This window comes from Protopterus annectens, chromosome 8.part0 (genome assembly GCF_019279795.1).
Source record: "Protopterus annectens isolate FY-2018-M chromosome 8.part0, PAN1.0, whole genome shotgun sequence".
In the NCBI taxonomy this organism is placed as follows: Eukaryota; Metazoa; Chordata; order Ceratodontiformes; family Protopteridae; genus Protopterus; species Protopterus annectens.
In genome coordinates, this window is record NC_056741.1 from 669,540,551 (window position 1) to 669,567,814 (window position 27,264).

The window sequence follows — 27,264 nt, forward strand, 5'->3', positions numbered from 1 at the left end:
CAGTTATAACATTGCCTCAAGATTTCCAGATTCACCAGCTGGACTGGAGAGGAGATTGACAACTGACCTTTGGACATGCTAGAATAATACTGGGAATTCCTTAATAATTGAAAACAAGGGCCAGTGGGGAGTGAGGGTGTAGTGCTTTTAATTTTTAGTGCTGACTTATATAATTGCTTTAGTGAGCAAGTGCCAGGTAACTTGAGTGCAATGTGTTACAAGTAACTAAATGCAAAAACGACAAACAGTAACTTTCTTTCAAGTGAAACTAGGAAATAAGTACAGTAAGCAATGCAGATATCACTAGTGATCCACAGAAGCGCTGAGAAGCCGCGTATTAGGTGGAATTAGCGTTCCAGGGAAATAACAAGCAAACAAACAACAAGCATATAAACAAAGCTAGATTCAGTAGGCATGGATCTAGTCTATGCTACAGCAAACAAGGAGTACCAATTTCAGTAAGATACAGTTCAAATATTCAGGCACTATAAACCTTTAACCAGAAATTCCCAGCTCAGAAGGGCAGAGTCCAGCCTCTTCTCCCACAAGAGTGCAGACCACGAACCTTCTTAATGTAAAATAACTGGCCTGAAGCCCAAGTGCTTAAACCAGAACTAATACACTTGGACACTGGGCTCTCAATCAGCAGTTCCCAACTTAGAAGGATGAAAGCTACCTGTCCTGCCACCACAGTGCTTGCCACAAACCTTCCTAATGTAAAACAACTGGTCTGAAGCCCAAGTGCTTAATCCAAAAGACTTAGAATGATAGCTACACTTTAATCAAGTTACAACCAAGCAGTAATAAATACAATTGAATACTTTAGAGAATGTCTGGATTAGTGCTCAAGTTACACAAACAAAGCTAGATCCAGCAGGCCCGAATCCAGTCTATGCCACAGCAAACAAGGCGCACCAACTTCAGTAAGAAGCAGTTCAGATATGCATGCACTATAAGTCTTTAACCAGAAATTCCCAGCTCAGAAGGGCAGAGTCCAGCCTCTCCTCCCACAAGAGTGCAGACCACAAACCATCTTAATGTAAAATAACTGGCCTGAAAGCCCAAGTGCTTAAACCAGAATTAATACACTTTTAGAATAACAGACACTGAGCCCTCAATCAGCAGTTCCCAACCTAGAAGGATGTAAGCTACCTGTTCTGCCACTACAGTGCAGACCACAAACCCTCTCAGTGCAAAACAACTGGTCTGAAGCCTAAGTGTTTAAACCAAAAGGCTTAGAATGAGTTACACCAAGCAGTAATAAATACAATTGAGTATTTTTAAGATGATGCAAAAGTAAAATGAAGTAGGTAGAAACACAAGTACAGTAAGATTTTAATTGGTGTAATGATGTCATTGGGAGAGTAAGTATATATATTTCATTGTTTTAATGCCACAGTGCTGAGCAGGGGGCGTGTATACTGACTGCTAAGCTTTGTTTACCTTCCGGGTGTGTGTTTCCATGTATTTGCGTGGTGCACCACCACCCTGAGTGAGGAAGTCTGGGGGGGTGTACACTATTTGCTAAGCTTTGCTTATGTACTGGGCACTTGTTTGTATGGCACTCCACAGTGCTGAGTGTATCTAAAAGCCAATGATATAGCAATTAGTCATGATTCCTGTTTAACTTAAACTAGGGCCATTAAATGATGTTAATGATGTACTAGGCAGGAGCAATGCATCATAGGTAGCCAATCACACAGTCAGCACCTACAACAGAGCACTTTAAAGTTTGCATACACCCTACAGTCTGATTTCTCCCCCATACTCTGTACCACTGGAGTACAGACTTGGAACTTTTACTGAAGGAATGCTAGGGGTTGCTGCAGGTCTGCTACATCTGTAAGTGCTAGATGTGGAAGTCAGTGCTGCTGCTGCCGACAATAGGCCTAGAATGAGAAGGAGAAGAGTGTTCAGGCCCAGGGTGACCCTCCAGGAGCTACATGAGCTGGAGATTGTAGAGCACTACAGGGTGGACAGGGACATACTACAAGAACTCACTGAACTCTACCAACAGAGGGGAATCCATCCCAGTGGAAACAAAGGTATGTATAGCCCTTAGAATGCTAGCTACAGGTACTTTCCAAAGACCAACTGAGGACATGATGGAGGTCTCACAGGCATCAGCATCCAGGGCACTCCACTAGTTCCTGGATGCCATGCTACCACACGCCAGTGAGCACAATTATTTTCCCCTCACCCCTGAGGTGAGGACCAGGAATATGCAACACTTCTGCCATGTAGCACACTACTCTGAGGTACTGGGTGCTATAAACTGCACTCATGTACATATCACGGCACCACCTGGTGAGGAGGGTAGAATCTACATTAACCACAAGGGGTACCATTCCATCAACTGCCAGGTCATGTGCAATGCCCAGGGCATTATCATAAATGTGTGTACTGGGAGCCCTGGCAGTTATCACGACTCCCATATCTGGCATGCATCACAGCTGCACCACATCTTTGTTTGGGGGAGGGGGACATCCAACACTGCCATTTACTGGGGGATGCCGGCTACCGTGGATGATGACATCCATCAGAAATGCACACACCCACAGAAGAAAGCAATAATGAGGCACACACACAAACAAGGAACATCATAGAGTATGTGTTTGGGCTTCTAAAGTCACAGTTCTGGTGCCTCAATATATCTGTGAAGCTCTGCAGTACTCTCCAGCCACATCTGCACAGATATTCATAGTATGTACCATGCTACACAATATGATCCTATGGAAGCAGCTGCAGTAGGATCAGCAAAGGGAAGGGATACACAGCCCCCCACCAGTGCCTAGGTCACCACAGCCACACTAACAGAAGGACTCAGAGGAGGAGCCCCCTGATGATGTCCCTGTAGGCAGACATAGGCGTGGCCAGTACACCCTTGGCCTTAAATAAGAGACAATACATATCACTGACAACCTAGGGCCCCAAGGACTGACACCTTACTCCATCTCACATACATATATTAAACATGATGCCAGGCAACCCACACAGCCTGTACCTAACCATGTATTGGCTGTGTACTGCATGCATCAGACAGAGTTAGCCCTGAACTTCAGTTCTATCAACTACTGCATTCATAAGGTATGTCACCCATCTACACACCACTTGTAAGGAGTACTATAATATGGTATCATATGTATAGACCTGCTGCATGTATGCAAGGGGATATAATGAGCTATTTGGAGAGATGTAACATCCACGTGGGACTACAGATACCCAGTCCAATACTATGTGTTCCGTAACATTCACTAGGCCTCATGGTTGGAATATTCACTACAGCAGTCAAGTGTGACGTTAAAAGTGGAGTCACATGATATTTGCACTACTGTCTATGCCAGCAGATCATGTGCTGTTCATCCCCCACCCCCAGCACATCAATGTTCCCATAGAACTGCTGTAACAGTAAGTCAGCAATGGTATATCAGCAGACCAGGCAATCTCAGGGCTGCGATATAGAACCCAATCACACAGTATATGTCTCACGTAATTCAGGGATAACAACGTACATATGTATGCTGTTGATTGTGTGATGAAGGACACATCACTTTCTGGCAGCCTGTGTGGCTCAGTGGGCTAGGGATGTTAGCATGGTCGATGGTGTTAATGTTTTGAATCTGGAAGCATGCACAGCTTTTGCATGTGAGGCATTAGTATGTTGGTGTTTCCACAGACTGTCATACCTCTCAATCTGTTAATGCAAGAAATGGGGGGGCAAAGTTCCAAAAATAGCGACAGACAGTACAGATTGTTTTGATTAACCTAGAAAGTTGCTACCATAACATTGAGTTGCATTATTACAGAATATCTGAAGGATATAAAGTCCAACACTCAAATGTTTGTCTGTAGTTAGTATTATTAGTGACTTCAATATGCAATAAATTACCAGAACACCACAAATGTATGAGGAACAGGCCAGAAATATGAGGCAAAATTCTGGACATTCTGCGAAAATTTGTACAATTAAGAGGGACTGTCAGTCTTTGTGTGGAGTAACATTATGAACCTCAGTCACATATTAAGTACAGCAGACAGATGGGAACTGCCGTGGACAATTTGAGGGAAGTGCAGTACTGCAGAAACAGGTGCAGCTGGCAATGCCTGAAACATATAAAATCTCGGTCTAGAGTACAGGTAGGTCTGGCCTGGAGTCACCTTATAAGTACTGACAGTCCCACTAGGCATGCTCCTACAGTTAGTTAACATGAGCACAATTCTGTTGCCTCTTCATCAAAATGACCTGCTCTGTGTAAATACGTCTGTACATGCAGGCATATATGTATAGATATCCATCTGTCCCTATCTATCTCTCACATCATTAGTATATCTATCGCTATGTACTGTCAAAAACATAAATATATAATATATATATATATATATATATATATATATATATATATATATATATATATATATATATATATATATATAGATGTATTACAATGATAGACTCTCCAAATATATCTACATAAAACATATACATATCATAGAAAAACAACAAAGACAAGGGTATACTCCAAAATCCAAACTTTATAAATCTTAGCGCTTTCGGACACTGCCAATACGTAACCTTCTTCAGACAAAGAATTATGTTAAAACAATGAAATATATATACTTACTCTCCCAATGACATCATTACACCAATTAAAATCTTAAAGGCACATGTATACAAAATATAGAGTATGCATAATATAAATACAAGTGTAAAAATATTAGTTAAAATAATGCAATACAATAATGTTGTTTGGGAACTATCTCCCAAAAGATTTCTTTTTAAGAACACATTTAATACAGCAAAAATCATTTAAACCTGGAAAGGCAAAGGCATTAAGTCTCAACTGGCAGTGAAGTTCCTTTTCTTCAAGGTATATTTGCCATGGTCCACCTTGGGGTGTTCATTTAACTTGTTCAATGATAAAACAATGAAAATAGTGTCCAGGGTTAATAAGCACGTGTTTAGCTACAGCATTACTCGCATAGTTCTTGGTAATGCTATATTGGTGTTCATACATTCGCTGTTTAAAGTGCCTCTCTGTTTTGCCAATGTAAAACCCTGGACACATTTGGCACTTTGCAACATAAACAACCCCTTGAGTGTTACAATTAAATTTACCCTTAATTTTGTAGTTTTTGTCATTCAGACAAAAAAAGTTAGTCTCAGAAACAAACTTACAAAACTTACAACTCCCACATTTGGTCTTCGTTAGATTCTTATCACTTGAACAATATTTTAAATAATTTTTCGTTTATTTTTGGTGAAGACCAAGCAATTCAGCTAAAGTTACCAGATAAGTTAGGAATGTTTTTAAGAAGGGTAGGAATTTAAAGAATATATTAGAATGTAAAACATTTACTACCCCTCATAATGCTGAAATGTGGAAATGTGGGAGTTGTAAGTTTTGTAAGTTGGTGTGATGGATGCCTAGGAGTTGTCATGTGTGCCTAGGTTCACCAGGAATTCCTCAGTGGACAAGCGTGGTTGTTCCACTGGAGGCCCTCCACCAGTGATGACACGATCCCTGGCTACATCAGCTGCCCTTTGTCATGCAGCATTCACCATGTCTGTAGTGCAATGTTATACCTCCTCATATGTCCTGTCCTGGTGGCCAGTGGCATTCAAATCCTGGACAAGGTCTGCCCACAATGCAGCCTGCTGTTCCCTATTATGCCTCCCCCTGGATAGCAGGATGTCATAATGCTGAATTAGTCCTTCAAGTATTATGCCATTCTCCACATCTGAGAAGGGGGCATGTTATCTATGGTACATTATTCCTGAAAGACAACAAAAGGAGAACACGTTACAGGATCAGATACGTGGATGTCCACTTTGTACAGACACAGCAAGGACTAAATGGCTGTCACTATCCACTGCTTGCTCAAACATGTCATACCCCACAGTGTGACAACATATTACAGTATGTGTGCGGATACAACCAAGATAGTATCAATACTGAGGTATTTTCCTGTGTGCCATGAGAGATTCTGCTGTATGATCATACGCCCAACATTCCAGTCCATTGTGGTGTGTCCCCTAAGGCCACTTATTCAATAATATGTCATAGGACCAGTGCCAGACAAATAGTAGTGTGTTATTATAGCCACTATAAAGGGACAGTCCAACAATGCCAATGTACTACAATGACAAAAGACAATGCAACCTTTATGTATTGTGCATTCCCTGTAGGTGTAAGACAGCAAGATATCAGTGACATGTCATTATCACAGGTCTAAGACAGGCTTACTGCTGTACTCACTGTTCCCCATACCTCTATCCTCCCATCTGCATCCTGTTATACACAAAAAAAATCTACATACTTGGTGGAGTGCAGTACTCCTCTGATGAAATGTGCTACTAGTAATTTTTCACAAAGGTGTGCTCTGTGTGTGTAAAGTCTCATATAGAATGTTCCCCTATAGCCAGCTGCTTGCATTTTTAGCATGCTTTTCATTAGCAGGTAATTGCCTCTAAACCGGTCTGTGGCTTTAATATGCTAATTGCAACCAAAACAGCTGACTTGCACTATCATTAACCAATGACATGCAACCACTGTGCAATATATAAGGCCTTCATGTAGACCAATTCACCTTTCTTAGCTGTTGAGATAGACATCACTTTATATGCTTTATACGGATGTATTTCTGCACTAGGTCCCAGCTGTACATGTACTTTGCCATTGATGCCTTAGCAGGTGTCTTTCTACATGTTGCTAATAAAAGGGCACATTTACCTGCTATCATAAGCCCCACTTACATCCTTAATCATCTCTTTGGCTGCCTAGTGGTGAACTATTGCACCAGAGTCCAAGGTACACTCCCATTTTTTCCATTACTTTTTATTCAAGTTTGTGTAGTGCGGTGCACAGCTCCCCTGTAACACTACTAATGACTGTAAATGGCAATTACTATGTTTTTTTAAACCACATCCTTTAATAAAGAGTTGTATGGTGTGCCGGGTTAATGCAGTGTGTTGTAGGTGTGATGGGCATGGGTTCAAAACATGGCAGATGTGTTTAGTTTGTGCATGTGTTAGAACCAGACTCTTTTATTAAATAATTAACGCCACAGCAAGAAAAAAGAAACAGGAGTTTTCGTCTGAGTATCCCTCAGACTTCTTCAGATAAAACAAACGTTAAAAAACTATGAGACCACTTTATATACCTTTAGTTAATTAATTAATTTAAGAAATAATTGTTATTTAAAGGCATAGTGCACCCAGTTATTAAAAAGCATAATAAATACATTTTAAAATTTAAAATACTTATATAAAATAGATGCACTTAGATAAACTCATAATTACTTAAGGTATGAAAATATATTAATATAAATATGAAAATAAAAAGTAAAACGTAAAAATATGTATTTAAACATTCATACTGATATAATAAAATTTATATAATATACAGAAAAGACATAAAAAATACTACAACATAGGTAAGTCAAAGTTTGGCTGACCTGAGTTTTAACAAGGGAACTAAGGAAATATTATCATTCAAACTTGGAGGTTTGTTAGCTTCAAGTACAATTAGCCAAAATGTTTCTCTTTATTCCAACTTAGATTCCCAGGGTCCACCCCTCAAATCTTTAGTTTCAATCACAAAGAGGGAAACGTTAGCCTTGGAACATGTTAATGTATGCCTAAACAGTGCATTACTGTTATTTCTTTTATTAATATCATTAACATGTTCATAAATCCTTCGTTTTAATTGCCTTTCCATTTTACCAACATAGAAGCCTTCACAGGCACCACAGGTAACTAAATAAACCAGACCCTGGGAATTACAGTTGGAATAAGTAAGTGCTTTGAGTAATTTCTGCCTAGTAGTAATCAAAACTTGTTTTTTCTGTGCAATATAGACGCACACGCCCCACATTTAAAAGTACCTTTCTTTTATTTGAATAAACATTATAATTATTAACGTGTTCCAGTAAACCTTTAATATTATGTTCTCTCCTAAAAACTTTAACAGATTTATCCTTCAAGTTGGGAAGATCAGTAAATTCTGAAAACTTATTCCATTCTTTTTCCACTATATTTTTAATCTGGTATGCATTAGCACTAAAACTAGTCACACATGCTTTACCATATCCTAAATCTTTCTGTACAGATGTAACTTTCTTGTTAAAATTGTCACCAATACCCAAAACCGGACAAAATTTATCCTTCCTGGCTTTGTTAACTTCCTCAAAAAAACACCAATGAGGAGGTAGTCAGAGGTGAGATGAAAAAGAAGATCTTTTAATCCATACGAAACATTCATATGATTTAATGTGATTATTTAATGAATTAATTGATGAGAATATAAAAAGAAGATGTGTTTACATGGTTAGTGTTCCAATGAAGGTGAATTGCCAAGGTACCAGAACGAATGTTTCGTATGGATTAAAAGATCTTCTTTTTCATCTCACCTCTGACTACCTCCTTATTGGTGTTTTTTTGAGTTGCTGTGGTATTCCTTGTTTTTTACTTTGTTAACTTCCTGCCTGATGTTAGACATAAGCTCACTAGGATAACCTCACTCCAGAAACATACCTTCCAACTTAATACATTAATTTTCGTAGTCCACATCTAAGGATGTCATCCGACTTACACGTACATACTGTCCCTGTCCCTTAACAATTCCTTTTTTCTGAAAAAATGGGTGTGAACTAGTAAAACTAATATAAGTGTTGGAAAAAGTAGGTTTTCTGTACACAGTGGACCTAAACCCTGTTCAGCTTTATGAAGGGAAACATCTAAATAATTAACATTTTCTACGACAACTTGGTACGTGAACTTAAAAAAAGAAGTAGTTTGGTTCAAGTACCAAATTAATTCATCCAGCTGTTCAAAACTTCCCACCTCCAGGTTTGAATGATAATATTTCCTTAGTTCCCTTGTTAAAACTCAGGTCAGCCAAACTTTGACTTACCTATGTTGTAGTATTTTCAATGTCTTTTCTTTATATTATATAAATTTTATTATATCAGTATGAATGTTTATATGCATATTTTATATCTAAGTGCATCTCTTTTATATAAGTATTTTAAATTTTAAAATGTATTTATTATGCTTTTTAATGACTGGGTGCAACTATACCTTTAAATAACAATTATTTCTTCAATTAGTTAATTAACTAAAGGTATATAAAGTGGTCTCATAGTGTTTTAACATTTGTTTTATCTGAAGAAGTCTGGGGGATACTCAGACGAAAATGCTTGTTTCTTTTTTCTTGCTGTGACGTTAATTATTTAATAAAGGAGTCTGGTTCTAACATTATCCAGGAGTTTTCTGGGGTGCCTTTCCTTTTAGTCCAGCATTTTTGGGGTTTTTTGTGATATTTCTGGACTTTGCTCCACTTCTTGTTTTTTTGTTATCTTATGGAGTCTTCTGAAGGGCACACTACACCTGCTAACAGAAGGAAGCAGCAGACCTGAAGTAGGTGAATACAGAAAAATAGCTGGACAACTAACCCAGCTAGTGGAATTATTGACTCCACTCAGCCAGGGACTTATGGCTTTTTTATCTAGCTCCATTTTACCTGGAAACCAGAAGGCACTGAGTCATTCCGGGCTTACTGCACATCAGCAAGACTCTATTTATGCTACTGGCATGAATGGGCACACTTCTGGATCCAACACACAGTCGTTTTTCAATACGCCAACTGTTTTACGTCCAGAATGTATTACTGGTGCAGTTAAGAACATGGCAAATGAACCTAGTAGGTTGCAAATGGATTTAAACAAATGGCTACATCACCAACCCTTGTTTTGCAAGCCTATTAAGCCAACAGTTTCCGTTGAAACTACGGACACTTATAGATACTCACTAGATAAACTGTATAATGCCCTATTAAGATACAAATCTCTTTACATTGATAACTCATACTTAAATGAATGTTTAAAATTGTGTATTGTACCCAAAGGACTTAGAATTTATAAGCATCCTAACAATGTCTCTAATGGCAGTGAGTTTAATCAAGAACTTGCCACTATATTTGATAATTGTGGCTTTGATATTTTAAAGGCCTTTGTTAGAAATAATGAATGGGAAATTAGTAACTTACAGGGACAAATTGAAACCTACAATGCAAGGGTAACTAATGACTTAATATTTGGCATTGAAGTAGAAAAAAATAAGTATTATGATTTATGGGTTCACATAGATAAAAAATGTGACGAAATTTTAAAAAGGAAATAGAGAAAGCTTGACAGGGACACTAAGGAATACCTCTCCCATTAAAAACTCAGTTCCTGTGAAACAAGAAGTATTTATGGAACAAAATGGTGAATTAGTTCATCAAGAACCTCTCCCATGCAGATCATAGAGACTGTGTAATAAACCCAACAATAATAGCCATTTTTACAGGGAAACCTACCATAAGAGGGGAGGGAGTTACAGAGGGAACTATTGCCAGAATTAGATACTACTATTACTGCTTTTCATGGTGACAATTTTCATGTAGTGAGTAGATCAGGATTACACATTTTTAACTACAGCAATCTAGAGGTTACTGATGATTTTTTAAATTTATTTATAAAAGGTTTCAAGTTTGTTCCAAACAAAATAAGTAGCCTCACACAAGTTATTTTAGATTTAAAAATGTTCATCAGAAAACTTAATTTGGAAAATATGTTTGGTAACAGCACTATTACATCTGGTTCTACTATTCTCAAGAAATTGAGTATTTTTAACCCCCCAATTCATCCACAACTAAGGAACTTAGAATTTGTTATGGAAAAGGAGATAAGGAAAATGTTTAAGAATACTGGAGTAACACCTAATCTGGATGTCAATGAAAGGCAGATTTTGACCCAACTATGTCTCAATTCTCAGATTCGTGTTATGGAACCGGACAAAGGAGGGGTTATTTTCCTGATGGACAAAATCTTGTATGAAAGTAAGATGTTTTCCATTTTGCATGATGGTTCCAGGTATAGTAAGGTCTCTATTAATGAGATTAATATTTCTTATAAGAAAATAGACCTGGGCCTTAAGGATTTATTTGATCGGGGATGATTGATTTTAAAACATACCAGCATTTTGAAAATAACACTCCTAGGGTACCCTCTATCTTTGGGATACCCAAAGTTCATAAGAACACTGAAGACCCTCCCCTTAGTCCCACTGTGACTTCAGAAGGTTCCAAAATGTCTCCCTTAGCCAAATATCGGGACTGGAAATTGAAGATTTTATGGGGGGGGGGGGGCAAACTCATTTGGTAAAAGATTCATGGGAATTTTTAAGTAGGGTCAAAAATTAATATTTTTCTCATGAATTAAAATTCATCACAGTAGATGTGGTGGATGTATTTTCTGTTATTCCCCACAATATAGGGTTAACTTGGTTAGAACAAGGCCTTAGAATCAAACCAGGGGTTACAGAATGTGATATATTGTTATGCTTAGAATTAGCAGAGCTCATTCTCAGGAAAAATTTTATGTTGTTTGAGGGGGAGCTTTTCCGCCAAGAAACAGGGGTGACCATGGGGGCTAGTTGTTCCTCGACATATGCAGATATTATTTTATCAGTGTGGGAACAAAAATATGTACATGCTAGCATTTATTCAAAGTTTTGGACCTTATATGCCCGATACCTTGACAATGTTTGTATTTTTAGGTGGGAAGTTTTAAACAGTTAGATGAATTCATTTGGTACTTGAACCAAACTACTTCATTTTTTAAGTTCATGTACCAAGTTGCCGTAGAAAATTTTTATTATTTAGATGTTTCCCTTCATAAAACTGAGCAGGGTTTAGGTCCACTGTATACAGAAATCCTACTTTTTCCAACACTTATATTAGTTTCACTAGTTCACACCCATTTTTTCAGAAAAAAAGAATTGTTAAGGGACAGTATGTACGTGTAAGTTGGATGGCATCCTTAGATGTGGACTACGGAAATGAATGTATTAAGTTGGAATGTATGTTTCTGGAGTGACCTTATCCTAGTGAGCTTATTTCTAACATGAGAAAGGAAGTTAACAAAGACAGGAAGGATAAATATTGTCCGGTTTTGGGTATTGGTGACAATTTTAACAAGAAAGTTACATCTGTACAGAAAGATTTAGGATATGGTAAAGCATGTTTAACTAGTTTTAGTGCTAATGCATACCAGATTAAAAATATAGTGGAAAAAGAATGGAATACATTTTCAGAATTTACGGATCTTCCCAACTTGAAAGATAAATCTGTTAAAGTTGTTTTTAGGAGAGGACATAATATTAAAAGTTTACTGGCACACGCTAATAATTATAATGTTTATTCAAATAAAAGGAAAGGTACTTTTAAATGTGGGGCATGTACACAGTGTGTCTATATTGCACAGAAAGAACAAGTTTTGGTTACTGCTAGGCAGAAATTACTCAAAGCACATACTTATTCCAACTGTAATTCCCAGGGTCTGGTTTATTTAGTTACCTGTGTTGTCTGTAATGGCTTCTATGTTGGTAAAACAGAAAGACAATTAAAACAAAGGCTTTATGAACATGTTAATGATATTAATAAAATAAACAACAGTAATGCACTGTTTAGGCATACATTAACATGTCCCAAGGCTAACTTTTCCTTCTTTGTGATTGAAACTGTCCCTAAAGATTTGAGGGCGGACCCTGGGAATCTAAGTTGGAATATAGAGAAATATTTTGGCAAATTGTACTTGAAGCTATCAAACCTCCAGGTTTGAATGATAATATTTCCTTAGTTCCCTTGTTAAAAATCAGGTCAGCCAAACTTTGACTTAGCTATGTTGTAGTATTTTCAATGTCTTTTCTGTATATTATATACATTTTATTATATCAGTATGAATGTTTAAATACATATTTTTACATATTTTATTTTTTTATTTTCATATTTATATTAATATATTTTCATACCTTAAGTAATTATGAGTTTATCTAAGTTTATCTCTTTTATATAATTATTTTAAATTTTAAAATGTATTTATTATGCTTTTTAATGACTGGATACACTATGCCTTTAAATAACAATTATTTCTTCAATTAATTAATAAACTAAAGGTATATAAAGTGGTTTCATAGTATTTTAACATTTGTTTTATCTGAAGAAGTCTGGGGTATACTCGGACAAAAAGGCTTGTTTCTTTTTTTTTTTCTTTTCTTGCTGTGGAGTTAATTATTTAATAAAGGTGTCTGGTTCTAACATTATCCAGGAGTTTCCTGTGGTGCCTTTCATTTTAGTCCAACATTTTTGTTTTTTGTAATATTTCTGGACTTTGCACCACTTCTTGTTTTTTTTTGTACATGTGTCTTACAATGTTATAAACACATATAGTCATTGTAGCTCTATTTAGCTAAGCTCCATGCCACACTATTAATATATAAAGAAAAGAAAAAAAGGGGAGATAGGAAAGTGGTGAAATGGGGCAAGCAGGGGGAAAAACATAGCGAAAGGCATGTAGGGATGTACAGGAAGTGTGTAGGAAAGAACCATAGATATACATTTCTTTACAGTAACGACTGTGCACTTTGACAGAATTTGTACATGACTTTGAACTCTCCACTCCAGAGAGAGGGGTGTGTACAACATAACTGCATTGTCAAGCCAATTGGACCAAATTACGTGTGTTCAGTGAACATGTGTGGGAAATGGAGAGCTATGTATGGGGATGATATATATTTTTGTTTGGGGCAGGTGCCCATTTTTTTTTAAGGTGAGAATGTAAGTTTGGGGAAGGGACATAGGTATGTGTGGGGGTAAGTTGGATAGGTGAGGATGCATTTGCACACAGACAAGACAGCAGACACTGGTAGTGTGTGACACATTAGAGGGGTGAACACCTTGGATAGGGAGGGTGTTGTGGAATCCAAGTCCCATGTTCCTTCAGACGGCAGTGGCATGACTCATGTCCCAACACATGGGACTGTTGGCACTGCTCCATCACTGCCCCAAGGGTGGCAGTGTTGGACACTGGGTACCGGGGTGAAGCTGCCCCACCAGATTAGCCAGCATGTCTTCAATCTGGCACAGGCAGTGGTCATAGCCATGGTGGACTATCCTGCACACCAAGACAAGCAGCTGAGCCTGAGTGACAACTCCCCCCTCCACCACCATTCCCAGAGGAGGCCTGTCCCCATCCCATGGGGGGGGACTACCCAACACCGCAGGTAGTGGAGGTGTAGCAAAGGGGACACCATGGGTCTGGGCCCCAGATGTGCTGGGACCTGGTGCCGTGGAGAGTTGAACTGGCCTACCTTGACATGCTGCAGTAATTGAGGTATAGCAATCAGTTGAGGTTAGTTATGAACAAACTATTGCTAGTGTTAACAGTATTGAGCATTGTGACACCCATGCACTGGCCCAGCAATCAAAGAGCCTCAATCCTCATCACTATCACCAGTGAGGGATGTCCATATAGGGAAAGGATAATAAATACACACACAGTAAAGTACAATTTCCCTTAAGAGCACACAGAGATCACAGTCAGTCTGGGGCCGGGTTCTCCCTTTCTCTACAGGTCCCCAATAAGACTCCCCACTGGCACAGCTATAGGGTCCAGATCTCAGCCTAGTGAGCAAGCTAAAACTGCCAGCACCCTCTATGTCCAATCAGTGCTTTGTGTCCCTGCCCAAGTAGCCGACACACACACTTTGAAATAAGAGTTATATACAACCACACAGACACTCCTGGGGAAGGCTGGTACAGGTTCCCCAGCTGTGCCCCTTTTACCCAGACTATATGGTAGTATCAATTGCCACCACCCACTAATATTTATCAGCTCCTCAAAGGCCCGTATGAAAGGGCATCCAATTATACTGTGCAATATTATTATCCAAATAGTAAGCGCAACTGAAAAGTCAAAGCTTATTTGGAGTGGCTTGGCCAGTATCACTATATAAATATATATATATATATATATATATATATATATATATATATATATATATATGCAATGTACTCTACAGCTTAAATTATCTCTACACAAAACAGCCACAGATGAAAGGTTTAAAAATATTTAATAATAAATAATAAAAACGCAAGACGATACTTCTTACTACACAGTGCTAGTCAGGAGTTCAGAGATCACAGAGAAATACTTAAAATAATACAGTAGAAAAGTCCTGACATCAGTACAGAAGAAAACTAATCTAATCTTCCTAGTTTCTAGCTATATCTAAGAGAAAACATAGTTCTAAAATAAACTTACATATAGAACACAGGCAGTGCTGGTGATGTTGGATGTTCTCAAGACAAATGCCAAATGTTCTGAGTATCTCTGTCTTTAAATTGATAACACAGTACCACTGATTCATTTCAGATTACATCATCTCTTTCTGGTTCCCAGGCTAACAGAAATTCAGAGGTTAATAGCCCTTTTGATCTTACAGCTGGTCAGGAAGCCAGAGCAATAAAAGAAATTATACATGCAAATTCTAGCAATTAACTCTGGTCTCAAAACAATAGCCAGAATTCCTTCATCCAGACATCTCAGCTCCAGGTTTTAGATCAAAGAATTATACCATGCTTGACTTATCAGCTTTCCTCCAGCAGAGTGCAATGTGGTTGCATTTTTGAAGTTCAACATTTAGCAAAGAGAACAAGCATGTGGCTTACATTAATATTTACAAATGACAGAATTATCTACAAAAGTCTATCTGGCTAGGCTGGCAGCCCTCACCTATTTTCACACATCTTTCCCACCTGGAGAACTCAAGCTAGTTTTTCAAGTGACCCCTTATTGCTTGAGAGGGTTAGTTCTATCTAAGTATACCTTACGTCATTCCCTGTTTTGAAAGCCCATCTGTGTTGGCATTGCTAATCTCACTGTGGTGCTGCACTGACATATCATATGCTTGAAACCCTAGGCTCCATCTTAGCAACTTGGCATTTTGCTGGCTGGCTCTGTGTAACCATGTTAGGAGATTGTGGTCTGTAACTACAATGAATTTTCTTCCATACAGATAAGGGTGAAGTTTCTGGCAGTGCCCACAGTATGGCTAGACATTCCTTTTCTACAGCTGCCTAGCATTCCTCTCTGGGTTGGAGCCTATGATTGAGATAAACCACTGGGTGCTCTTCTCCCTCTGAAGAAATCTGGCTAAGTACACCCCCACCCCACGGTTTGAAGCATCCACCTGCACAACAAATTTGTTGCTCTAATCTGGACTGGCTAACACAGGGGGTCATCCTAAAGCTTCTTTAAGCTTCTGGAATGCCTGTTCACATATTGTGGTCCACACTACCTTATCTGTCCTGTTCTTCCTTATCAGGTCTGTGAGGGGAGCAGCTTCAGTACTATAACTGTGGATGAACTTTCTGTAGTACCCTGCTGTCCCTATGAATGCCCTCACCTGTTTTGTGGTAACAGGTGCAGGCCATGCCTGAATAGCTTCCACTTTGACAGGTTCTGGCCTGATCTTATCACTCCCCACTCTATTTCCCAGGTATAAGACCTATGCCATACCCACCTGACATTTGCTGGGCTTAATGCTTAACCATGCCCTATGTGGTCTGCCCAGCACCTCCCTGTCATGTTGAAGGTGCTCTTGCCAGGAATGGCTGTAGATGGCAATATCATCTAGGTAAGCAAAGATAAAACCTCCTGCTAGTATATGCTCTGCCAGGCTCTGTAAAGTTGCTGGGGCATTTTTCATCCCAAAGGGCATCTTTGTGAACTCATACAAGCTAAAATGAGTCACAAAGGCTGACTTCACTTTCACACTGGGAGTTACGGGCACCTGCCAGTAACCCTTGGTAAAAACAATGGTTGTAAGATACTTAGCCCTACCTAGCTGCTCTAGAGCCTCATCTGTCCTAGGCATAGGGTAAGCATTTGACTTTGTGTGACTATTTTATTTACTGTAGTCCACACAGAACCTGGTGCTGCCATCCTTCTTTGGCACCAGCACCACTGGGGAGACCCAGGGACTGTTGGACTCTTGAATTACCCCTAGTTCCAACATCTCCTGTATCTCCTCCATCAGAGTCTGTTTGACTCTCTCAGGCACTCTATAAGGGGCCTGCCTAATATGATTTTGGGGTCCTGTATCCACCTGGTGCTGCACCAGGTGGGTGCACCCTGATATCTCAGTGAACATGTCCCCAAATTCCTGTAACACTGCTCGGATTTCTTGAACCTGGGTAGGAGATAGCTGCTGGGACATTGCTACCCCTTCTACTGAGGTATCAGTCCAAGCCTCACTGAGGAGATCAGTCACCAGATCTCCCTCAGACTCCTCCTGCAATCCCCTGCAAATACTCAGCACAAGGGCCTCCCTATCTTGGTAAGGTTTCATCATGTTAACATGGTACAATTTCTACTCCTGCATCCTTCTGAGCAGTTCTACCATTTAATTAACATCACTTACCTTCCTTACCACCTTGCAGGGTGCCTCCCAAACTGGTTGCAGCTTATTGTGTCTGACAGAAATGAGAACCATTACCTGCTGCCTACAGCATATTCTCTAGCTCGAGCATTCCTGTCATACCATCCCTTTTTCTGTTGTTGGGCTTCTGCCAGGTTCTCTTGGGCCAAGCCCATGAGTTCCCTGAGCCTTGTCCTGAGGTTTAGGACACATGTCACAGCAGACTCCTTGTGAGATTCACACTCACCTTCCTACTCATCTTGAATTAAATCTAGAGGTCCCCTCACCCTATGCCCGTACAACTCAAAGGGTGAAAAACCTGTGGATTCCTGGGGAACCTCTCTGTAAGCAAACAACAGATGGGGCAAATATTTGTCCCACTCCCTCTTAAACTAGTCTGCAAATGCCCTTAGCATGGACTTGATTATAGAGTTTAACCTCTCAACAAGACCATTAGTCTGGGGATGGTATGGGGTGGTCTTCAGGTGCTTCACCCCACAGTACTTCCAAAGACAAGCTAGCAGGCCTGACATGAAATTGACACCTCTCTCAGTCAGTATTTCTTTTGGGAAACCAGCCCTGATGAAAATCTCCAACAAAGCATTTGCCACCTTTTCTGCCTTAATGGAGGACAGAGCCATGGCTTCAGGGTATTGTGTAGAATAATCAACTACCACTAGGATATACTTTTTCCCTGTGGAACTTGGGGTACTCAGAGTCCCCACAATATCCATAGCTACCCTCTGAAATGGCTCCTCAATCACAGGCAAAGGCATCAAAGGAGCTTCTACCTTGTCTCCTGCCTTGCCTACCTTTTGGCACTGCTCACAGGTCCTGCAGTACCCTGTTACATCTCTGGAAATTACAGTCCAATATAAGTTCTGTATAATATGTCTCTTTGTACGTTTTAGACCCATATGACCTGCAAAGGAAATATCATGAGCTATGGCTAGAAGTGCCAGATGGCAGGCTCTAGGCACTACCAACTGCTGTACTGTCTCACCTACTAGCCCTCCCTCAGAGGTCTACTCTCAATACAGAAACCCTTTGTCCCAGTATACAGAATTGAGAATCAGGTGCCTCACTAGCTACCTGCCTCAGGCCTTGCAATGTAGGGTCTGAGAGCTGAGCCTGTCTCAACTCTCTCTTTGTAACCCTTGCCAGCTCCCCTTTCACAGGAAGTCTGGCATCTTCTGACAGTGGTGCCTCACTGTCTGCCTGGGTACTACTACTTACCTCTACCTATGCAGTCACTCTGTCCAAAGGAACATCAGTATTCACAAGCAGCTGTGGCTCACCTTCAGTCTCACTGCTACAGAGTAGCTCCCTCCTTGAAATAACCACCTCACCAGTCCTGGCTGCAAGTAAGCAGTCTGTCTGGGTCTTCCCCAGGCTACCAGACTCACATGCTTGTCTTGAAACTTGCCTGCGTGTAACTGCATTAACACATAGTACTGCCTCATCAAAATCATTCCCTATCAGAACATCTGCAGGATGGTATTTCAGTACCCCTGTTGTCTCAAGACAACCTACTACTGGCATTTTGTCTTTCCCACTTACTGGTTCTCTCATCTTTTGTTCCCCACCTTGCCTCCATGGACATCTGTATGCCACATGGCCCCACTGGTTGCATTCAAAACATTTAAAGTTAGGTCCTGGACATATACCTGGACTAGTGGCTTGCCCTGCTAGTGGCAGCTTCTGTTGGGGCAGTCTGTGCTGCCCACCATGGGTTCCTTTAGACTTATGAGCAGTACTAGGGGTCCCTTTCCTGTGCAGGGATGCCCTGCTTGCTAGGTATAGGTCTCCCTTCTTCCCCAACTCATCTGAAGTAGCACATTGTCTATCAGCTAACCAGATCCTCATGTCCTCAGGCAAAGTGCTAAGGGCTTGCTCCCCTCACCAAAAGGTCTGCCAGCCCTTCAAAAGTGGTGACCTGACATCCACTCACACACCTTTGAAAATAAGTGCTCAGTTCAGCAACATATTTACACACACTTTCATCTGCCTTGTGTCTATGCTCACGAAACTTTTTCCTATACGTTTCAGGCGTTAGCTTAAAAAATTCCAACAAGCAGTTCTTAACAGTGGTATAATCAAACATTCCTGATCAGAAATTTTAGACAATACAGTTACAGCTTTCCCATGGAGTAAGGGAGTCAGGAACCATACCCAGAGCCTTTGGTCAACATCATACCGTTTACATGCTCTCTCAAACATATGAATGAAACTATCAAAATTATCCCTCTCTGTAAACTGCGGAAGAAATTTACTGACCTTTTGTGCTTCTGGGGTCCAGTTACTCCCTTCGCCATTACCTCCATGACTTTGCCAAAGAGTCAGCATCTCCTTTTCATGCTGCCTCTGCCTTTTTTTTTCCTCAGCTTACAGGCATAGCAGTTTCTCATTCTCCCCAGCTTGCACACTTTGCAGTTTCCCATTGTCCTCACTCTCTAGATGCCTCAGTCTGTCAGCTGCTTCTATTTCCAAACACCTGGCCTCCAACTCAAGTCTCTTTAGCTCCAGATGGATTTTTAAGTACTCTGCAGAAAGGTTGAGCTGTCCATTCTCTGAGTGTGGTACATCTCCACTGCCAGTCTGATCATCCTCCTGGTTGCTGTTTCTTAATGCAGCTGTGACCAAAGCTGCAATCATGTCTGCCTTAGTCAAGTTTCCATGCACCAGTCCCCTAGCCTGGCACATCTCAGCCAGCTGGCTCCTTGTCAGCTTTCCGTACTCCTCTGCTGACATGCTGCCTGCTCTCCCTGACTAACTAAGCTAACAAAATAAATAAAATAAATGTGATCTGAACTCTATGAGTATTCACTGTGTGGCTGATTTAGAGTACAGGAATTCACGCTACCCACACCACTACAAGCCAATTAGTATTTGCCAACCAATTAATATGTGGAGTGGATATCCCACCACTGCCAAACAATTAATATGTGATACCCGTGCACTGGCCCAGCAATCAAGGAGCCTCAATCCTCACCACTAACACCAGTGAGGGGCATCCATATAGGGAAAGGATAATAAATACACACACACAGTAAAGTTCAATTTCCCTTAAGAGCACACAGAGATCACAGTCAGTCTGGGACTGGTTTCTCCCTTTCTCTCCAGGTCCCCAATAAGACTCCCCACTGGCACAGCTATAGGGTCCAGATCTCAGCCTAGTGCGCAAGCTAAAACTTCCAGGACCCTCTCTGTCCAACCAGTGTTTCATGTCCCTGCCCAAGTAGCTAACACACACACACACACACACACACACACACACACACACACACACACACACACACACACACACACACACACACACTTTGAGATAAGAGTTATATACAACCACACAAACACTCCTGGGGAAGGCTGGCACAGGTTCTCCAGCTGTGCCCCTTTTACCCAGACTATACAGTAGTACCACTTGCCACCACCCACTAATATTTATCAGCTACTCAAAGGCCCTTATGAAATTGTGTCCAATTATATTGTGCAATATTATTATCCAAGTGGTAAGTGAAACTAAACAGTCAAGGTTTATTTGGAGTAGCATGGCCAGTATCACTATATATATATATATATATATATATATATATATATATATATATATATATATATATATATATATATATATATATATATGCAATGTACTCTAGAGCTTAACTTATCTCTATCAAAACAGCCACAAATGAAAGGTTTAAAATATTTAATGATAAATAATAAAAAAAAAAACTGCGGAGGTGGTGCTGTGGTAGCGTTGTCGCCTCACAGTTAGACGTTGCCCATTCGATTCTCAGTTAGAGCGTTAGGCCCGGCAAGCCAGTACATAAAAATCTACTGCCAATCATTAGCTGACCAGAGTTCCACTGTGGCGACCCCTAACTGGGAAAAGCCGAAAGACACAATGATAAATAATAAAAACATAAGACAATACTTCTTACTACACAGTGCTAGTCAAAAGTTCAGAGATCACAGAGAAATACTTAAAATAATACAGTAGAAAAGTTCTGACATCAATACAGAAAAACTAATCTAATCATCTTAGTTTCTAGCTATATCTAAGAGAAAACATAGTTCTAAAATAAACTTACATATAGAACACAGCCAGTGCTAGTGATTTTGGATGTTCTCAAGACAAATGCCCAATGCTCTGAGTCACTCTGTCCTTAAATTGATAACACAGTACCACTGATTCCATTCAGATTGCATAATCTCTTTCTGAATCCCAGGCTAACAGAAATTCAGTTTAATAGCCCTTTTGATCTTGCAGCTGGTCATAAAGCCAGAGCAATAAAAGAAATTATACATGCAAATTCTAGCAATTAATTCTGGTCTCAAAACAATAGCCAGAATTCCTTCATCCAGACATCTGAACTTTGGGTTTTAGATCAAAGAATTATACCATGCTTGACTTATCAGCTTTCCTCCAGAAGAGTGAATGTGGTTACATTATTGAAGTTCAACATTTAGTAAAGAGAACAAGCGTGTGGCTTACATTAATATTTACAAATGACAGAATTATCTACAAAATTCTATCTGGGTAGGCTGGCAGCCTCCACCTATCTTCACACACATCATTATAATTAACCCAGTTACATAGCAATGTATATTATGTGTAGCACAACATGAAAGTATGTCAGTATGTTAACAGCATGCCAGTAACAGTTAAAGCATAAGGACAACAAAATGGTTAATTTAACAAGATATGTTAATATGAAACCATAATAAGATATAATGATAATAAACCACATTTCCCAAAATATAGTTATTGTAACAAAGTACGTTAATGCATAATAATAAATAACAATAATAAATAAATGAAGATAAGGGGTGGAGAGAGAGAAAAACTGTCCATTACTGACATTGCAGACTATATCCCTGACAACAGTGCTAATATTTACTCTACAGGTGTACATTGTCATTTTTTTGTACAGTGACTACAAGTCTCCTATAACTGATGTAGTACGTACATACCACTTAAGCTGTTTGCATGGGACAATATGGGCCAAGCAATAACAAATGCAGGTACACAACTACACAGAACACTTGCACATGATGTGGACTTATATAACTACCAAGGTGTTCTATAGGCAGATTTGGTAATACTTTGCATTCCAGGCAAAATCATTTCTGTGGTAATCCTGTGACAGATGGATTATGCAATAGTAATTACAGTACGATAAATTGTGACACTTGAGAGGCATGCACATGTGCAATACATAAACTAGACAGATGTCATGCCTTAGTTGGTAGGCATGGGAATAGAACCCAATAGCTGTGACTGCAGGGGACATCTGCAACTAATGTAATAATTGACTGCAGCAACTTAGTACAGCCATGCAAGAAATACAGCCATACTAGAAGTAGACAGATTTATTTATGAATCAGCAATGCTTATGAGCACATTCTTGGTATTGAGTTTAACATTTTGTGAAATCTAGCCACACTATCTGCTCATAATATGGGCAACGTCACCCATATACCTTTTGTTCCTGGGGAGAGAGAAAATGTGAGCATTACACGACTGATACTGAAAATTTAGTTCTACATACCACTGGATTTGATACCAGGACTGTGCGTGGCAAAATGCATTGTGTACAAGGCATTTAACAGACTGAGTCACTGTTGACTACTGGGTGACTGATACTGACCTGGAGATAACCTGGAACCATACTAGGAGTTAAGCAATACAAATTACAGGACATTCTTCTGGAATTCTAGTACTATTACAGTGTTATAATAGACTGCAGTGACAGTAGAACACACATGCATGGAATGCAACCACATTGCATATATTAAAACAGCTTTATTTTAGAATCAAGAATGCTGTAGAACACTTTTTATTGTTATTGGTTTGAAATATCTGTGAAGTGCACACATGATATCTGCCCATGGAGTGGGCTACTTCATCCATATACCTTTATTACCTGCAGTCTAAGGAACAGAGAGCATTATGTGACTGATACTGGCCTGGAAACAGCCTTGGACAGTACTATGAGTTAAGCAATACAGTTTGCAGGCTGGTAGATTTGCATTCTACAGCTATTACAGTGTTATACTGGACTGCAGCAACCTTACCATACAGAATCAATGCATACAGCTCTACAACAATAGTTATGACAACACAATCCTGCTGTACACCATTTTGCTTACTTGCTATTTGTATTGTTGTTATTTCACTTCCGTTGTTATTGTTCATTTATTGCACTACAGCTCTAATTGCCCTTTTATTGCACTACAGTTGTACATGCCCATTTATTGCACTACAGATTTTCTTATGTATAGTTTATTGCAGTAAATGCTTTACTCTTTCTTGCCTATTGCACTACAGTTAGCATAATACATCTGTACTCACCACACTCACGGTGCAACCTGGCCAGGAGATTGGCATGAGACTCAACATTGCAAGCCCGTTCAGCTGCAGTTGTTGGGAGAGAAGCACACCATTATGCATACCAGTTTTGTAGACATTCAGCATGCATTTTGGAGAGACAGTGGAAAACATACTTACATACTTGTGGGCCATTCCCAGCTCTTTCTTCTTGGACCCAGGTGTCCAAGGTCCCCCTCATTCTCCTTTTCAGGTCATCACCACAGTGACAACACTGCTCACCTGTGTGGGGGATACCAGTAACACTAATGAGCTCCCTGGTCAACTGGTCCCAGGCCTCTGCCTTACACTCCAAGCCACAGACACCACTCCGCATCAGCTTGGGTTCATGTTTTTTTTTTACTAGAAGCCCAATCATGACCCAGGACTCCTGAATACCCCACTTCTGAGCCTGAAAGCATGCATCTTCATCAGCACAGCCTTCCATATTGACAGCTGATGAGACTCCAAGGAATGATGCAGAATTCCCACCTGTTGTGCTTAATATAGGCGGTTTTCCCACCCTTACACATCATTGAACAACATTCAAAAAAGCACAGCATCATTTAGCATTGTACAAACCAGCTAAGTAGAGTGAAAACTTGCACAACTGTGGTTTTAGCGAAGCTTAGCACCACACAAACATTGGCAGATGTTATCATGTTTATGCAGTGCTTAGCATGGTTGAGCTAAGCTCAGCAGAGCTATAATTCACAATTATGTTATTAAATTATACAGAAATAGTGCATTAACTTACAGACATGTTCTGCATGCTATGGACTTGAACCCAGGACCTACTGCACATAAAGCTGTAACTCTACCCATTCAGCTACTTGGATATTATGAAAAGTAATATACCTTCACATATACTACTGAGCTACCTGTTAGCGTTGCATGGAGCCGTGCTGTGCAAACATGCGTAAACACATGTAAATATTCTTATAATTAAATAATTAATTACATCTGGTTTCTATTTTTAGATGTCTGGCAAGTTTCAAATATGTATGCATAAGAGCTGCTCAGCTCCATGGCACTCTGCGCCATGCTGTGCAAACATGCAAAAAAATAAAATAAAAAAAAAAATAAACGAAAAATTACATATTACACATTTAACATAAATCACAGCATTTCAACAGTGGTAGGGTGCATTACTGGGAGCCGCATCCTGTACTTTACAATTGACCAGGCATCCACAACCATGGGTAGCCTCTACACATCTCCCTGCACTGATTCATTATCCCTGTTTCCATGTTCTCCCTTGGCAGCATGCCATCTTTAATATACATGGCACACTGCTGAGAGGGAACCCTGGCCATGTACATGGATACATTCTGTGGAGGCTCTACATGGTGCCTACACAGATTTTATTAAATCCCAGAGCTAGTCTTTTATAGTGGACTTCCACAGCAATCAAGCACTGTGACCACATAAATGACCTTGCAGAATCAATGTAATTATATCGCCTTGGCAAAGATTGTTGTTATCAGGAGTGTAATAGTACTTGTGACAGCAGTACATTTTAAACCATTTTGGAAACCAATAAAACATTTAGCTAAATTAGACCATGTTGCCATCCAATAAAAGTTTTTTGCTAAATATAAAATTTGATTGTCAATTCCTCATGATATTATACAAAGATACAGCCAAAGACTTAAATGTTACTCATGTATAGTGTCAAACCCTCTGGCATGTGCAAAAGGAGTAATTACCATCCTAGTTCCACGCAATAAAGTTTTTTGCTATGTTTGTGTCTTTCAGCTTTTCCTGGTTAGGGGTCGCCACAGCGGAACTCCGGTCCGCTAATGATTGGCAGTTGATTTTTACATACCGGCTTGCCAGGCCTGACGCACAACCTTCAATGAAGGTACGCCCATTCACGCATGTCTCCGCGCAGAAGATGCTCTAGCTGAAAATCGAACCGGACAGCGAAAGTTTTTTGCTATGAGGGGGAGTAATTGATCATTCCCACCTGTAGATGCAAGATAAATTGAATTGTACCATTATGGCAATGTGAAATACTGGGGACAACTAGTGAGCAACTGCTCAACTGTCATCATATAGAACTGAGACAGTGGCAATATAGTGCTAGGCTCTTGAACCTTCCTAATACATAATAGCTGTAGTAGATTGCCAGCATTACTGTGCTGTCTGATAATCTTTAATTCATTACCATAAATATGTGCTCTCACAAAAAGTGTACAGCACTGAAACGATGTGATCCCAATAAAACACAGTGCTGCTTGGTTAAAAACGAATGAAAGTGGATGGATGACAGTGGTTTGTGATTCATAGCTAAAGTAAATTTCTTTCTGTACAAATATCGATTCATTTTTTTTGTAACTCAAACCACATTAAAAGCTCCTCTGCAAATATTCGTGAAATTACATTCATCTATCATGAGTTATCTTGAAGCACATAAGATGTGCTTCTTCGCATCATATGGAAAGCTGTTTTACAAAATGGCATCTATTCCATAACTTGAAGCATCATACGCCAATCAAATAGCCAAGGAAAGATCAAAGTTTCATAGCACCTTGTTCAATGTTATTATTTCCATTACAGATGAAAAGTTTGCTTGCATTTTTCCATCCAATCTTATTTAGACCTATCCTGCAGCAATACATTCTACAACTGTAGACCTGCAGTCAGGTTCAGGAAAAACCTGTGATGATAATTCATTATCAATAAATACAACCTCAGCTGCATCGAACTCAAAGATCATGATACCTTTAACTAGCCTACACCTTGTCTTATGATTGTTACAGCCTACCTCTATCAATTACATGCCCTTGACAAGAAATGTCATTTTGAGAAACTCTTGTTAATTTCTATAAGCCTGGAGCAAAAACTGCTTTACCCTTTCTAGAGCTATTTGAAAATTGTTCAAGTACTCTTCAACATATTTTCCTGTCAACAGTTTATTATTAAGGCAGCACATTACATCAAAACTCCTTGAATAATTTGAGGTCCAAGGAAGGCGCAGACTACAAAAACTACCAGAAAGATATACTGCAACACATTTTGACAGGGGTTATGGACAAAAATTGTTGCAATAATTCTTCCACGTCAAACTGTTGTTCTAAATCTGTCTTTGTAAAGCATATCCTCTTTGATGGTGTACTAAATCATACCATAAGGTGTAAACATTCTTGAATGATTTATGTCAGTATTCATAAGATTACTTTGAAATAAGGGAAAAGATCCATTACTCATGTGACTGGGGATTTCCAAATCTTGCATCTGAAGGATAGACATTCTTATGCAGCTACATTATATAGGAAGATCCAGTATTACTTGGACATACTTTTTCTTCAGCTTGTATTGTGCTACCCTTATAACTGGCAAATGAAGGTGAGCTGTTTATTGGCTTAATAGTTGAGTCAGGAAGTGAAGCTCTTCTGATTAATTCATGTAATTTCACCCATGCATTATTTACTAGACTCACGGATTGCTTTCAAAAGAAGTGTTATTTCAGACTTTTGTGTTTCTTTTTGTTACAGTGTGGTTCATAAAATAAATGCAAAACTTCTACTTACAAACTGTCCTGGCCACCTGTTGTGTGTTTGTATAGAAATAAAAGCCTAGCTCTCTTTTG

At 39.5% G+C, this 27,264-nt stretch overlaps 1 protein-coding gene across 1 annotated transcript in view; it reads right to left on the reverse strand.

The window, feature by feature from the left end:
• Window positions 1-27,264, reverse strand: part of LOC122808974 (immunoglobulin alpha-2 heavy chain-like) — a 462,686-nt gene that overhangs the window by 97,737 nt on the left and 337,685 nt on the right. The window lies entirely within an intron of this gene.